The 17,480-nt window shown below is 40.5% G+C and overlaps 1 protein-coding gene and 2 non-coding genes across 7 annotated transcripts in view; 2 read left to right on the top strand and 1 right to left on the bottom strand.

The window, feature by feature from the left end:
- Positions 1–17,480, bottom strand: part of PPP2R5E (protein phosphatase 2 regulatory subunit B'epsilon) — a 179,174-nt gene that overhangs the window by 99,009 nt on the left and 62,685 nt on the right. The gene's annotated exons all lie outside the window — the stretch shown is intronic.
- Positions 9,479–9,581, top strand: LOC111521734. Its single transcript, XR_002725046.1, has one exon. It is a non-coding gene; the product is annotated as a U6 spliceosomal RNA (small nuclear RNA).
- LOC111521760 lies at positions 11,296–11,437 on the top strand. Its single transcript, XR_002725053.1, has one exon.

Genomic DNA, 17,480 nt, shown 5'->3' with positions numbered 1-17,480 from the left:
TTTTTTTTTTTTTTTTGAGACGGAGTCTGGCTCTGTCGCCCAGGCTGGAGTGCAGTGGCCGGATCTCAGCTCACTGCAAGCTCCGCCTCCTGGGTTTACGCCATTCTGCTGCCTCAACCTCCTGAGTAGCTGGGACTACAGGCGCCCGCCACCTCGCCCAGCTAATTTTTGGTATTTTTTAGTAGAGACGGGGTTTCACTGTGTTAGCCAGGATGGTCTCGATCTCCTGACCTCGTGATCCACCCGTCTCAGCCTCCCAAAGTGCTGGGATTACAGGCTTGAGCCACCGCGCCCGGCCAAAGTATTTCTAAACCTTTCTTTTCCCCACACATTCTGTTATTTAGAGATCTAAGGTCTTAACTAAAATTTTGCAAACTTTTAATTGCCTCCTAGAAGGGTTCAGACTAAGTCTGGAAGGGATATGATAGGTGATTTCAACCTTCCCACAACACGAATTTGTTTAGAATCTACCAAGTTTAACTCAATCATTCATTCACTCATTCCACAAATATTTACAGAAGACTTTTTACATTCCATGCACTAGTCTAGGCTATAAATATACATTATTAAGCAAAACCAAACTTCATGTTCTTAGCCTTCATGAAGCTTACAGACCAAATGGAGAGAAACCCTAATTAAATGACCACATAGATAAATATAAAAGTTAAAACATTTAACATTACAAAAAAAGGTACAAGATATTATAAGAAGAGCATATATTGTAAAGAATGAAAACAAATGGATCTACTCTCAAAAAAAGTACAGTCCAGGTGGAAGCAAGATTTGCACATATTAATAACAGCAAAAAATACAATTAAAGTATCTAAATCTCATGGACCAAGTTGAGAGAAAAGAAAAAAGCACCTTGCCGGGCGCGGTGGCTCAAGCCTGTAATCCCAGCACTTTGGGAGGCCGAGACGGGCGGATCACAAGGTCAGGAGATCGAGACCATCCTGGCTAACACGGTGAAACCCCGTCTCTACTAAAAAATACAAAAAACTAGCCGGGCAAGGTGGCGGGTGCCTGTAGTCCCAGCTACTCGGGAGGTTGAGGCAGGAGAATGGCGTGAACCCAGGAGGCAGAGCTTGCAGTGAGCTGAGATCTGGCCACTGCACTCCAGCCTGGGCGACAGAGCGAGACTCCGTCAAAAAAAAAGAAAGAAAGAAAAAAGCACCTCACAAGGAAATGGGCCTCCAGCTTAGGTCCTTCATTGTGTCCTCTCATTAGAATCTTACAAAAATCCTGCCTAATACATGTTGATATTCCCATTTTACCTATAAGAGAACCGAGGCTGCAATATATTCAGTTTTATTATTCTGGGTCAATGGCTAACGTGTAGAAACAACTTCACTACAAAGAACCAGAAGGAATAATTTTACACCAAAATGAAATACTTCCGCTCCACTTATTTGGACAGATAAATGTGGCAGTAGGATTATAAAGAATAAACAATGATTTTTGTCCTCTTCATCTCCTACCTCCCCACCACCCCTACTTTTTTTGAGACAAGGTCTCACTCTGTCACCCACGCCAGAGTGTAGTGGCACGGTCACAGCACACTGTAGCCTCAACCTCCCTGGCTGAAGCAATCCTCCCACTTCAGCCTCCCAAGTGGCTAAGACTACAGGCATGCACCACCACACCTAGCTAATTTTTGTAGTTTTTGTAAACATGGTGTTTCACTATGTTACCTATGGTGGTCTTGAACTGCTGGGCTCAAGGGACCTCCCAAAGTGCTGGGATTACAAGCGTGAGCCCCTGCGTCTGGCCTTCTACCTCCCTACTTATAGCCCACTTCCAACTCCCAAGGCACACAGTATTCCACAATCACACTCTGCACTCATAACCTTTCCATACTTTAAAAAAAAAAAAAAAAAACTGACTTGCCCTCTGACAATGTGGTGGTTGATTATCCTGTCTGCTAAAGGGTTAAGGGATTATCTCTAGGAAGAACATATTTATATTATTAAAAAATACTTCATAGTAACAATAACAAAATGGCTTCATTCAATTGCATACTTTTAATAGGAATTTCCAGCATAAAACAAGCAAATTATCTGAAGACTCTACTGACACCTAATCTACTTTCACAGGATCATAAAGACAAGCCTTTATCAATAGATTTTTTTTTTTTAAAGTGGCTGAGCACAATGGCTCACACCTATAATCCCAGCACTTTGGGAGGCTGAGGTGGGAAGATCAACACAGAAAGACCCCCATCTCTACAAAAAAAAAAAAAAAAAAAAAATTAAAGCATCCTAATAAAAAAAGAAAATGTCGAATTCTGAAATTTTGACAATTCACATTGCTTGCCTGTACCATTAATGCACCCTGATATTACAAAAGTGACCAAGCAATAGCTTCTGAGCCATTTCTTACACCACCCTGAAGTCCAAAGACAAGCATAGCATGCAGATGACAACATTTCTTTGAAAAAAACCAAGTGGGGCAAGTTCAAAGAGAGACCACTCTGAATGACATGCATCCAGATTCCAGAAACTCTCATATTACATAAATCTGCAAAAACACGCACCAGGCTCTCTTTGGGAATGGTGAGTACACATAAAAATGTGTATGTTTCAAATTTCTGATAAAACCAGATGTCTTATGTATAAATTGTTCATAGACCCAGATGGGCCAGAAGAACCTCATTCATACAACTCTCACAATTTTTCAGAATCTATCCTCTATTGAAAATATCATGATCTCCTACAGATAATATACTCTTTTAGGATCTTGACTATAAACAATGTCAAAATACACTTGTCAATTAATGAATGAATAATCCAAAATAAACAAGAGTCACTGAAGACAGGTCAGGTATTAGAAAAAGATAACACATTCTAAAGAACCATTTCCTGTTTCACAATAAATAGTTCTTTCTGAAAATCTTGAATGAGTCATCTTTTCCCAGTCATATCATGTATACATAATAATAGTAAAACCTTAGTAAGCACTTACTCTGTGGCAGTCACTGTTCTAAGGAGTTTACATGTATTAACTCCTTTAACCTTCTCTACAACGCTGAGGTAGGTTTTACCAATCTTATTTTTACATGCAAAAACTTGACCCAAAGATATTTAGTAACTTGCCCACCATCACACAGCTGAAAAGGGGGCCCTGCTGAGCTTCAGACCTCCACAATCTGGTACCTGTACACTATCCCACCTCTGCTAAAGACGAATGAGAGCTGGCTTATCTCTACTGATCATTTTTGTTTTCATCTAATACCTACAACACACACTGGAGGACCATCTGGAAAGGTTAATCTTCCTAACAGACTCCTTAACATAGATGGAGGCAGACAAGCATTCTGTCATCTATCTCCTCTTTGCACCAAGCAAAATGCAACTACCAGGGGTTAGAAAGATTCTCCAGCTGGCCTGTTATTTCTGTTAATATTTAAAAGCTCCCTCAGGCTGGGCACAGTGGCTCGTGCCTGTCATCCCAGCATTGTGGGAGGCCAGGGAAGGTGGATCACCTGAGGTCAGATGTTCGAGACCAACCTGGCCAACATGGTGAAACCCCATCTCTACTAAAACTACAAAAATTAGTCAGGCATGGTGACAGACGCCTGTAATCCCAGCTACTCAGGAGGCTGAGGCAGGAGAATCGGTTGAATCCAGGAGGCGGAGGTTGCAGTGAGCTGGGATCACACCATTGCACTCCAGCCTGGGCGACAGGAGTGAATCTCCGTCTCAAAAAAAAATAATAAAATAAAGGACCCCTTCACATTAGTGTTAAGTCTCTCAAAAGATTCGAAGCCTTCTCTAACCTTCCAGCCTTCTCCTTTGCACTAAAGCTGCTTACTTCAAGACTTCAACCTTCTTTGTTTGGATTTAATTTACCGTTCAGGAAAATGTAATGACACAGAGGTTTGGTCGTTTCATTTTGTTCTGAACACCTGACATTTGTTAAACTCGCATACAATTTGGAGTCTAACTGAGAGTTCAAACCTGTATTATCACCAGCACAGCCTAAGGTCAAGAAGAAAGTCAGTTAGGTTGAACTGTTTTCAGCTAGTGATGGGACCAAAAGGAAGCATGAATAAAACAAGGAATAAACAAAGGAAAGGTAGAAGATATTTTAGGCAAGAACAGCATGGAGGTGAGAGTGAGCACATTACGGAAGAAATTATGAGACGAGATGCATGTCTAGGGCATGGAAGACAGGTGACTAGAAAGAGTGGGAAACGAGAGGGAGGAATGAGGACACACCTGGCCAGCAAGGACTTTACAAACTACAGGGTAACCTGGGTTTCATGTGGTTGACCACACAGAAATGTTGGACAGGAGCAAACATAATGAGAAGGGTTTTGGGGGGGTTGATGGGAGGCAATCAAATTAGCCAAAAACAATGTCATCGAACCAAGCATGAAGAGTTATGAGGGCTTATACGAAGCTGATGGCCGTGGAAGAAGAGAAAAAAAAAGAAGACTAAGATACCAGAAGGTAAGAAACAAAGGGATTTTTTAAAATTACATTAGATATAACAGAAAAGAAAGACAGTCAAAGATTACTAATGTTTCCAGGTTGGGAGAATGATGATACTGTCAGTAAAAATGAAATAATCAGACAGAGAAGTTAGTCACGGAAGTTCATGAACTGTAGTGGCAACAATGGAATGTGAGGTAACTCCAAGGGAGAAAAAGACTCGAAATAGAACTAGAAACAAGGGGCTAAATTAAATGGTAGAGATTCCAGAGTTTTCTCATAAAGGTGTAAGTTGAAATCAAAGGAACAGATAGCTCAATGACTGAGTAAGTGGAAAACTAAGAATAGAAGATTAAAAATGGAACCATGGGGCAGTTAGAGACAAGATAAAGAAAATTCAACAATGAGGCAGAAAACTCAGCATAGAAAGGGACAGAGAACCAAGATGAAGTGCCCGCAAAAACGAAGTAAAGCTCTGAGACATTTTCCAGTGCTAACAGTGTACTAAAGATATACAAGAGTAAAACCTTCTGTAATTTTAAAGAAATGCCTCTAAATGCTAATGAAACAACCAAAACAGCTCTCTAAGAAGTCTGAGAAATGTCTGATGCAATCAGACTCAAGAGGCTGTGACAGAGCTAATTGTAATTTGGTTTTGGTGTGGATTTTATTAAATGAAGAAGAGTAACAGGAAAGGGGGATGAGATGGAGAGAGAAAATCAAGCCTGTTAAAGTTTTTAGAAACTTGGGAGTTTTAACCCACATGCATTTGACTTTAACATTAAATTCTAATTAGTGATTTCAGAAAAAGTGCAATAGAAAAGCCAAGGTGAAAAGAAAATAGTGAAAGGTAAAGAGAAGGAACCTGGATTTAATTCCAGATTCAGTAAAGAATCATGATAGTCTTAAAGTTGGAGTGAGCATATGGTTTGTATTATTAAAACCTAAGGGAGAAACATGAATATGCTTTGTATTGTTAAAAAGATCACTCTGGTCACTATGAGTTGAATGAATGGAAAAGAGGCAAGATAAGAAACAGGGACACCAGTTAGGAGACTACAGCTACACAGGAGGCAACTGTTATAGAATCATGATAAGGACTGGAGACAAAGTGGACAAATAAGAGATAATTTACTGTAGAAAGAATTGGTAGAATCAGTTGTGCTTGCTGATAGAAACTACTCTGGGGGGAGAGTACAGAGGTGAAAAGTGACTAAGACAGAGAGGGGTCAAAGGTGACTCTTGGCACTTGCCCCACTTCTCCATGTTCAGTGGGTGGGAGCCGGGTTGTCTGGTTTGAGCACCTGGGTGAACAGCGGAGCCAGCAGGTAAAAGAGGGAAGAAATAGTTTGGTAGGGGAAATCAAGTGTTTCACTGACAATGTGCTACATTAGAGATGTTTATAAGACATATACATGGAGATGTATTGTATATACAAGACCAAAGTCTGAAAAGGGTGAGGTAGAGATAGAAATGTGGGCACCTCAGCTGGGCGTGGTGGCATGCTCCTGTAATCCCAGCTACTTGGGAGACTGAGATGGGAGGATGGCTTTAACCCAGGGAGGTTGAGGCTGCAGTGAACCACAACTGCACCACTGCACTCCAGCCTGGGCAAGACAGTGAGACCCCATCTCAAAAAAAATAAAATAAAATAAGAAAAGCAAAAGGAATGTCCTATTTGGGGGGAAAAAAAGTAAGAAAAGAAATGTGGGCACCAACCATATATATATAAGTGGTCTTAATATATAATAAGTGGTCTTAAAGCCAATAGGACGGATGAACTCACCTGTGGCAAGAGTGCAGAAAGTGAAGCAGAAGGAGCTCTGAAGAAACCCAACACTTACAAGTTGAGTAGAGGAGGAAGAGCCAGCTAAGAGAATAAGAAACAGCCAGAGGCAAAAGGAAAACCTGAGCAGGGTCACAGAAGCCAAAGAAGAGCATGTTTCCACAAAGAAAATGTGGACAAGTGTCCAATGTTGCTGAGAGACATGAGACATGGAGGTGGCCCTAACAACAATAATTTAAGTGAAGTGATGATCAAGGCAGATCAACCCACACCTCACCCTCCCTGCCCTATCAACATGGCTTATCACTTCTTTGCTTCTTTTTCTTGGGTCTTTCAGCATCTATTCCTGCCTTCGACAACTCTTTCTCAAATTCAAACTTCCCTAGGGAAAGGTTCTGCTGGAACACCATTTCACTCTCATCTCTGTTGGGTAGAAGCTCTGGGACATATTACCCCTTGTCTATAGATTGGATGGTCTTGGATCACGGAGCCACCCAATCCGGTCATGTGAGACCAGAACACATGTACCACATGACACCCATTAGAAGTGGGTGTTCTGGATATAAAAGGGCAGTCTAAGTCCTGGCCTGTTTCCACCACACTTTACAAATATTTAAATCAAAGACCAATGAACAATTTTAGTGATGAAAGTCTAAGGAATCTTATAAATTCTAGGCAGTTTACTTTTTCTTAACTTGGGATGGGTATCAAGATGTTCAATATATGACGGTTTTTTATATCTTACAATTAGTTTACAAAAATTATTTATAATCTCTCATTTAGATAATACATTGAAGACTGACAATTTTTAGAGGAAAAACTACAAAGGTAAAGAAAAACTGTTTATAGGGATGAAGTCACAACATTTAACACAATGATTTAAAGAAAAAAGCTACCTAGAAGTGGCTTTTAAAACTTTTATGATAAAATGTTTTAAAAATGTAAGAAAAGATAGTTTTTTTTAATAGCATGCATTCATTCCCTATTAAAAAGAAGGAAAAAGTTTCCATCCAAAAATATTCAGGCCCTATAATTTTAACCCACAGGAAAGCCAAGCTAAAATCAAAAACCATTCAAAGGGAAGTTTACAGTGGAAACTCTGACAAATCCTTAACTACAGGGTCATGAACAGCACTGCTATTGTATGCATGTCTATATATTCAAACTTGAATACATACATTCTTCATTTCAATTAATGGCCATAAAAATAAAGGATTATGATACTCAAATCTTGTATATGTCACTGATAAACCTAAACAACAACAAAAAAAGTAAAAGCATTAACACAAGCTGGGGTCAGAATATTCCACAAACGATGCCCTCACATTTGAAAGTAGGAAGAATGCTAACTTAAACCTGTATAATGCTCAAGGTTTTCAAGCATTCTCAAAATGTATTATTTCTTCTTTTTTTCCCCTCCTTTTGCTTTTTGTTGTTATTGTTGTTGTTGTTGTTCTCATGGAAGGCACAACACTGGATTAAAATGAGTTATTTCATGTAATGATCCTACCAACCCAGTGAGCTAGGCTGGCTAGGTTTGATACTTACTTTGCAACTGAAAAACCCAAATTCACCAAAGATAAAGGATTTGCTCAAAATTACATATATTTCAGTAACAGAGACTATATTCAAGCACATATCCTATAGGCTACAAAAAGACCACTCCTCCTTCCACTAAAGTTTATATTATTAACAGCATATCCTCTAATAAGGAGACTTTCAAATCCCTGCTGAATCAGTTCAAATATCACATACCATACTCTGACTTCTAAATCAGACTCTACTATCCACCCAAGTAATAGTCATATTAATCAATCAATGGTTAGCAGTTCTTAGGCATTCAATGCCCTACTATGTGGGTGTATTACCAGCACACAGAACTCATACTGCTAGTGGTCACTGTTCTTCTATCCTTAGAATTTTAAGTGCCTTAGATCCATTAACAATTAGTAATCATAAAATAATCTATAAATTACTTATTCATGACATTCACAAATAAGATCATATATTTAACACAAACTTAACTGAATAAGAAGTTGCTTTATTATACCTGACTAGTGTCCACTAACAGCTGAAAACTAAGAACAAGATGAATCACTTAGACTGTAAAGTAGTACAGTCTGTTTTTTTTTTTTTTTTTTTTTTTTTGGGGGGGGGTGTTTTTTTTTTCGCCCGGCTGGGGTGCAGTGGGCGGGTCTCAGCTCACTGCAAGCTCCGCCTCCCGGGTTTATGCCATTCTCCTGCCTCAGCCTCCCGAGTAGCTGAGACTACAGGCGCCCGCCACCTCGCCCAGCTAGTTTTTGTATTTTTTTTTTTTAGTAGAGACGGGGTTTCACCGTGTTAGCCAGGATGGTCTCGATCTCCTGACCTCATGATCCGCCCGTCTCGGCCTCCCAAAGTGCTGGGATTACAGGCTTGAGCCACCGCGCCCGGCCATCAGTCTGTTTTATGACTTTACTACACACAAAATATGAATCCAATACATCTCCATTTCTAAACGGTGATTTACAAGGACCAAATCTCCACACCTCCCATTTAATTCACGGGCTGTTCTCGGGAATAGGCTTATAAAGGCCACAATACCTACTAAATATTTGGATTACAGCCATGTAGTATCAGCATCTGCACCATTTCATAAAAAAGAAAACCATTATCATTAAAAAATCAGGACAGCATATAATACTACTACTACACCTACTACACATCTGCCTCAGCCAAACACAATAGACCATCTAAAAGCAAATGTGCAACGTGGTAATATTAAATAATATAAATAACCACCATTTATTGAGTACTCAATACATTCCAGGAACTGCCAACCTGTTTTAATGATAACAACAACAAAAACTGCAGCTAACAAATAATTTATTGAGCCTTGATAACGAGCCAGGCAATGTTCTATGTGGTTTACAGAAATTATTTCACAACATCACGCATTACAAATGGAGAATCCAAGATACACAGAGACTAAGTATTTCACCCAAGGTCATATTGGCAATTAAAAGAGGAAAGGGGAGGAGAGAAAAAAAGCAGCAATGGAGAAAGGAGATGGGAAGGAGAGGGGAAGAGGAAATAATTTTAAAAAGGGAAAAACAAATTAGATACATTACCTATAAAACTTAATTGCCAAATAAATGCAAATATTAATTTTAAGAAAGGTCCTTAAACCTTTTCAAAGAAAAGTGTAAGGCAGCCATAAGGTTAAGGGTCTCTTATCTATACAATACAGAATCCTACTGAAAAAGCTCTTAATAAAAATGTACACTGAAGGAGCACATATACTAAACTTGGAATGATACAGAGAAGATTAGCATGGCCCCTTTTAAGAGAAAAAAATTTAAAAATATATATATACAATTTTTAAATGTATACTGAAACTACAAATCCAAAAATCCATGAAAGAAACAACGAAATCCAACTAATATTGCTCTTACGCAAAACGTGGACAAACAATTCAGCTTGGAGATCCTTCAAATATTCACTTGAGGTTGCTTTCCCACTTCAAATGGGGAAATAAAAATGACACAGCTGGCCGGGCGCGGTGGCTCAAGCCTGTAATCGCAGCACTTTGGGAGGCCGAGACGGGCGGATCACGAGGTCAGGAGATCGAGACCATCCTGGCTAACACAGTGAAACCCCGTATCTACTAAAAATACAAAAAAAAAACTAGCCGGGCGAGGTGGCGGGCGCCTGTAATCCCAGCTACTCTGGAGGCTGAGGCAGGAGAATGGCGTAAACCCGGGAGGCGGAGCTTGCAGTGAGCTGAGATCCGGCCACTGTACTCCAGCCTGGGTGACAGAGCGAGACTCCGTCTCGGAAAAAAAAAAGAAAAGAAAAAATGACACAGCTTAGTTTCAGTTAATACTTGGTTACCTGCTGAAACTACATATAAGGAAACCAAAGAAGGGCAAATTGAATAAAGGTTTTTATGATGTGGATATCTATCCTGTAGAACTGAAAAAGACTATTTTCAAATGACTTGGAACACATCGAATGACAACTTGTGGTCCTCTATAACCTAACACCTGGCCTCTTTTTGAGAATGATGAAACTGAAACCCAGAGTTCTCACTGAAACTTTTGGTTTCACAATTATTGAGGATCTCAAAGAGCTTTTTAAAAATATGGATTATATCTACCAACATTTACCACATTAAAATTAAAAATGGGAAAAATTTTAATATGTATTAATTCATTTCAATACAATTGTAAATATTTTTTTAGACCACATTTTCCTCAAAATAATGAGTGAGAAGAGTGGCACCATGTTACACTTTTATACATCTCTTTAATGTCTGGCTTAATAGAAAGCAACTGGATTCCCAAAACCCACGTTTGCTTCAATTTCTTGCAACGGTACAGGTTACGTAGATTCTGGAAAACACAGTATATTCATGAGAGAGGGAAAAACATATCATGTCTTAGTATTACTATAAAATTAGTTTTGACCTCACAGACCCCTGAAAAGGTCTCAGGAACCTTCGGGGATCCCCAAAGCATGCTTTGAGAACCACTGATCTAGGATATGAAGTACACACTGAGACACCATGAGACCTGGCTCCAATGCTGACTTACCCTGAGAGGAGATTAAGTCACTTAACTTCTCTAGATGCCAATCTCCTTCCCAATAAAGAAAAAATTGGCCAGGTACAGTGGCTCATGCCTGTAATCTCAGCATTTTGGGAGCCTGAGGCGGGCAGATCACTTGAGGCCAGGAGTTCAAAAGCAGCCTGGCCAATATGGAGAAACCCCACCTTGTACTAAAAATACAAAAACAAAATTAGCCAGGTATGGTGGTCCATGCCTGTAGTCCCAGCCACTCAGGAGTCTGAGGCATGAGAAATGCTTGAACCCAGGAGAAGGAGGTTGCAGTGAGCTGAGATCATGCCACTGCACTAAACCATGGGTGACAGAGTAAGAGACTGTTTCAAAAAAGAAAGAAAGAAAGAAAAAAATCATTAAGAACAATACCTATCTCCAGTCTGTTAATCCCAGGTTTCATAATAAAGATGAAAACATACAGAGACACACTCTGAGGTCTTTGGAAGATTAACTTCTATATAAAGCCAACTTCCAGGGCCTCTCTCACATGGTGCTGTGGGTGGGGGAGGGAGGGTGCTTTTCTCCTCAGGGAAGACTGGAGGCCGACATCAGCCCTCAAGGATCATCCTCAGAACTGCCACGAGCTGGGCAGCCTTGTTTTCCTACCTCACACATTTATAGTAAAAATAAATAAATAAATAAAGTCAACTTCTCAGGTACTATTCAGGTGGAAGCTTCACCTGCCTGTCCCCAAACATTCTAGTTCCGTTCACTTGGCCCTTGCTAAATGAACTGACTGATTTGTTTGTCCACACTTAGAATATACACTGAACAAAACATAACTTAACTCTTCAGGGTTAAGAAGTGGCTGCCTGTTTAATTCAGTCTATATAGCACCTAATACCATACTGACAACAAACTAAAATTCTTTTCAACAAATCTTAACTGAAAACGATATCTCTGAGAATGGGAGAGCCTAAAAAAAAATTCTCCCTGAGCCATCAAGTTGAGTCCCAGTTAGTGAAATGAAACTGATGGAGAGGGAAGAACCAATATATGCAATAAAAGATTAGGTTAAACCATATGCAAGTGCCAATTTTATACATCAAGATGGTCAAATATTGGAAATTTCATCTAGTTCAACCTAAAAGAATGCTTTATTTTGTTAACACTCAGACTAATGGTGTTAGTGGCGCCAAAAGTCACTACTCAAATTTGAATGCATACATGGTGAAACTTTCCACAAAGAATTTTTGCTTTGTTTTTCCTTTTTGTAACATAAATATTAAAATATACTCAAAAGTAGAAAGGACAGTATAATAAACCTTCACATACTCATCACCCAGGATCAACAATTACCAATCTTTTACCAATCTTACTCCACAGATAATTTTAAGGAAATCCATTTCCACAGTCTCACTGTTCTTCTTCTTAAGAGTTGGGGTCTCGACCAGGTGCAGTGGCTCATGCCTGTGTAATCCCAGCACTTTGGGAGGCCAAGGAGGGTGGATCACGGGAGGTCAGGAGTTTGGAACCAGCCTGGCCAATGTGGTGAAACCCCATCTGTACTAAAACTACAAAAATTAGCCGGGTGTGTTGGTGTGCCTATAATCCCAGCTACTCGGGAGGTGGAGGTGGGAGAATTGCTTGAATCTGGGAGGCAGAGGCTGCAGTGAGCCGAGATCGCGCCACTGCACTCCAGCCTAGGCAACAGAGCGAGACCCCGTCTCAAAAAAAAAGAGGTGGGGTCTCACTCTTACCCAGGCTGAAGTGCAGTAGAGTGATCATAGTTCAACGCAGCCTCGAACTCCTGAGCTCAAGGGATTCTCCCACCTCAACCTCCCAAGAAGCTGGGACTATAGGCACAAGCCACCGGCCTGCTGTTTTTTTTATTTTTGGCAGACACAGGGTCTCATTTTCTTGCGCAGGCTGGTCTCAAACTCCTAGCCTCAAGCGATCCTCCTTTCTCAGCCTCTCAAAGTGCTGGGATTACAGGCATAAGCCACTGTGCCTGGCCAAAGACTCCATTTTTTATGTATTCCATCCTAAAACCACCAGCCTGAAATCTTGTCTGTGATGGCACTGCAAATTCTCCTTTTTCAGCTTCCCTTTCAAAATCTTCCTTCTCTCACATTAAAAGGAGAAACACACCTGCTCACTGATCCCAAACCTTAGCACAGCTCACTTCCATTCTCTGTCACCAAACAAAGGGTCAGTTTGAGTGTTAAGAAAATAACAACTGGAAAACAAATTCTTTTGCAAATCTAGTAGTTTATCTGCTTTCAACAATACTGAAGGAGGATCTAACCAGTTGTTACCAAAAATAATTTTTGGTGATAGATTGATTTTTGACACATAACTCAGAAATAGTTCAAAGGATTGAGTGATGCTGCAATAACAGAACACTTCCCATTCCTATCTCTTACTTATATAATTAGGATTTCTCAGTGCTTTATCACGATAAAAAAAGAAGAGTATGAAATAGAAAGGCCGGGCGCGGTGGCTCAAGCCTGTAATCCCAGCACTTTGGGAGGCCGAGACGGGCGGATCACGAGGTCAGGAGATCGAGACCATCCTGGCTAACACGGTGAAACCCCGTCTCTACTAAAAATACAAAAAACTAGCTGGGCGAGGTGGCGGGCGCCTGTAGTCCCAGCTACTCAGGAGGCTGAGGCAGGAGAATGGAGTAAACCCGGGAGGCGGAGCTTGCAGTGAGCTGAGATCCGGCCACTGCACTCCAGCCTGGGTGACAGAGCGAGACTCCATCTCAAAAAAATAAATAAATAAATAAAAATAAAAATAAATTAAAGTAAAAAAAAAAAAAGAAAGGTCACACGTGGTGTATTTTGTAATAGCAAAATATTGGAAACAACCTGTGAGGGTAGCAATGTGGGTTTATTGAAAGCTAAGGTACTCTATAAATGATTTGCTCTGCAGCTTTCTCTCTCTCTCTTTTTTTCTCTCTCTCTCTCTCCAATCAACCCAAGAACTAGAACATTACTAATAACCAACAACTTAAATCAACCTGTGTCCTTCTCATCCATCCAGAATGTTTTCTTCTCTCATTTCCGGGGTTAGCCACTATCTTGTATGTCATGTTTATAGTTTTCTCATTTTTTATGTATCCCTTTTTGAGCTTTGCTTCATATGTAAATATGCCTAGGCAATATATTTCCCAGTTTTACTTCAAAAAAAAAAAAAAAGAAAAGAAACAGAATTGGCCGGGTGTGGTGGCTCACAGCTGTAATCCCAGCACTTTGAGAGGCTGAGGCAGATGAATCACCTGAGGTCAAGAGTTCGAGACCAGCTAGCCAACATGCTGAAACGCCACCTCTACTTAAAATTTAAAAATTAGCTGGGCGTTGTAGTGAACACCTGTAATCCCAGCTACTAGAGGGAGTGAGACAGGGGAATTGCTTGAACTCAGGGGGCGGAGGTTGCAGTGAGCCGAGATCGTGCCACTGCACTCCAGCCTGGGCAACAGAGGAAGACATATCTCAAAAAAAAAAAAAAAAAAAAAAAAATGCTAAATCCCCATTCTGGCAATAATCAATATTCACCCATGTATGAAGAGCTCATTTCTTTATTTTAAAACAAAAAAAAGCCACAGTCCTGTGTATTTCACTGAGATACATTTCCAATAACTAAATTTTTAACAATCATTTATCAAAACATAATACCTTTATATTAGTTTGAATTATGTGATAATGGCAATGGCAAATTCTGTTTACTTCTGAATTCAATTAACATTGAGAGCCTCATGGTCACAAGACATTTTAACTTTTTTTATTTTAAAATGATATATTTTTAAAGTATGAGAAGTATGAGAGGGTTAACAGTTAATAAGACTTTCCAGTCTAAAAATATTTTTTATTCTGACAAAATTCTGGAGTACAATGGAAATACAACTTCAACAAGCAAACAGTTAAAGAATTCATTCAATTTTTTAGAAGATGATGGTAGGAAACAAATTGCTGTCCACAGGTATCATTAAATACATAAATAAAAGTAATGAAACAGTTTAATTATTAAATGTCAACATTTTAAAATATCCTAGAAATTACATGCTATGCAACTATGTAAACATGTAGAAAAAAAAAAACTTTTCAGAATCAATACAAAAAATACATTGTTTTACAAAATTCTTTCAAGCCTATATGAGCAAAAAGGTTTGAAAACTGGTGGCATGGAGGCTGAGCACTGTGACTCATGTCTGTAATCCCAGCACTTTGGGAGGCTGAGGTGGGCGGATCACCTGAGGTCAGGAGTTAAAGACTGGCCAACATGGTGAAACCCCGTCTCTACTAAAAATACACAATTAGTCAGGAGCGGTGGCACATGCCTGTAATCTCAGCTACTCAGGAGGCTGAGGCACAAGAATTGCTTGAACCCGGGAGGCGGAGGTTGCAGTGAGCCGAGATCACGCCACTGCATTCCAGACTGGGTGACAGAGCGAGACTCAGTCTCGGGAAAAAAAAAAACCAAAAACAACAAACTGTTGCCATGGGTCATGCGTGATTTTAGCCTCTATTTAGATGGTATTCTGAAAACATGACCTTTGGTGAAATATTTATTTATTTAGTTGTTGGTTTTGGTTCACGCAATAAAGGGGGGTAATACGAGAAGGCATGAAACACATCTGGCTGACTGGGACATCTGAAACTAATAAACAGAGTAAACCAGACTGTTAACAAAACATTTTGTCTAAATGCATAAAAATCTTAAAAAGTGTTTAATTACATTTACTTTTAAGTACCAAAACAGGGCATAGTCAGACACCCACTAGAAAATCTAACAGAATAAACTGTTCATCATCAGTTTAATTAACCCAGTGCCTACTGTGAGCTGGGCCCTCGACATACAAGTACACATTCCTTCAATAGTTTGAGCATTTTCCAGGGCTCAGACAGTGTTCTAGGTACCGACAATACTGCAGTGAACAAAACTGACAAAGATCACTGTCCTGCTGGAGTTTACGCTCGGGCAGGAGGCACAGATAATAAACATTACAAATAAGAACATAATACAGGCCAGGCCTAGTGGCTCACACCTGTCATCCTAGAACTTTGGGAGGCTGAGGGAGGCAGATTGCCTGAGCCCAGGAGTTCAAGACCAGCCTAGGAAACATAGCAAGATCTCGTCTGTACTTTTAAAATATAAATAAAGTTTTTTAAAAAAATCATACAGTATGTTGAAAAGGGACAAGTGCAAGAGAAAAAATAAGCAGAGCAAGGAAAGGAACATGGGGAGAGGGGGGGTCACAATTTTAAATAGAATGCGTTCACAGACATAAAGATAGATATTTGCCTAATTATGACATCACTGTGGTAAGTACTAAGGAGATTAAGGCTCTCAGTGGGAACGAGGAGGAGATACCTAGTTCTCCCTCAAAGAGGTAGTGTTATATGAGCCAACTCTTGAGACAGCAAAAAGATGTTGGCCAGAATCACAAGAGGAAGAAGGGCCCTCCCAGTCAAGAGAATAAATAGCCCGCGCAGAAAGGGCACAGAGAGGTAGATGCACATACACAGCACATTCATGGCAGGCAGTAAACCTAGAGGAGGTAAGAGGGCGCCACTATAGAGAAGCTGGGCAGGTTCAGATCTGAGAGCTTCCATTTCTGCTGTGGGGGCCAAGGGAGCACACTACCAGCTCCTGGAGGCAGCTCCCAAAGGTGGGTCCACAGGGGCCATGCTAGAGACAGAGACCTATTGACACTCCCACAACAGGAAGAAAGGAAAGAGCAGAGCCGAGATCGGGGAAGGAGAGAGCAGCACAAACTCAAAAAGCTCCCGAGTCCAGGCACGGTGGTTCACACCTGTAATCCCAGCACTTTGGGAGGCAGGCCAAGGCGGGCGGATCACGAGGTCAGGGGTTCGACACCAGCCTGGCCAACATGGTGAAACCCTGTTTCTACTAAAAATGCAAAAATTGGCCGGGAGTGGTGGCGCGCGCCTGTTGCGGGGGGCTGAGGCAGGAGAATCGCTTGAACTGGGGAGGCAGAGGTTGCAGTGAGCCGAGATCACACCACTGCACTCCAGCCTGGTGACAGAGCGAGATTCCGTCCAAAAAAAAAAAAAAGAACCGCAACTCCCAAGCAGTTAGAAGCAGAGAGACTCAGGGCCCAAAGCAATGAAGCTCAGGCCACGACGGAGATGATGGGGCCACTCCCTAAAGGGAGGAAACCTGTGAAAGGGACCGAGCAGTAGCTAGAAATACAAGTCTGGACTGGAGGAAATTCTAGCCTGGAGATACAGACTAAAAAGCCTGAGAAGGGAAACTGAAGGCATCAGAATGGATATGATCCACCTCTCTCTCTCTCTCTCTCCCCCCCTCTGACACACACACACGCACACACATAAAGAATAGTATCAGGCATAAAGAAGAGCACCAAGGATTTCTAAGCATTTCCTTTTTCAGAAAGAACTTGCTCACATGAACACTATTATTAATATTTTTTTCATCTATCTTAAGCATACACTGTGTCAAACCCCCACAAATAACCAAAAGCAAAAAAAGCAGCTTCTTAAGAATGAGGCAATGACAAAAACGAGGCTGTTACAGATAACTTTTGGAACCACAAGAAACAAAATTATAATTCAAACCAAAGAGAAGTATTCCAAACCTACTCAAAAGATCAGGAAGGCCAGACACAGTAAATTCTAAGTCTAGGCCAAGTATATTTTCAAAGTCCTTCCCAATTTCCTTAAGCTAGCAAAA

This window comes from Piliocolobus tephrosceles, chromosome 6 (genome assembly GCF_002776525.5).
Source record: "Piliocolobus tephrosceles isolate RC106 chromosome 6, ASM277652v3, whole genome shotgun sequence".
Taxonomy (NCBI): domain Eukaryota; kingdom Metazoa; phylum Chordata; class Mammalia; order Primates; family Cercopithecidae; genus Piliocolobus; species Piliocolobus tephrosceles.
This window is presented reverse-complemented; position numbering and strand designations above follow the sequence as displayed.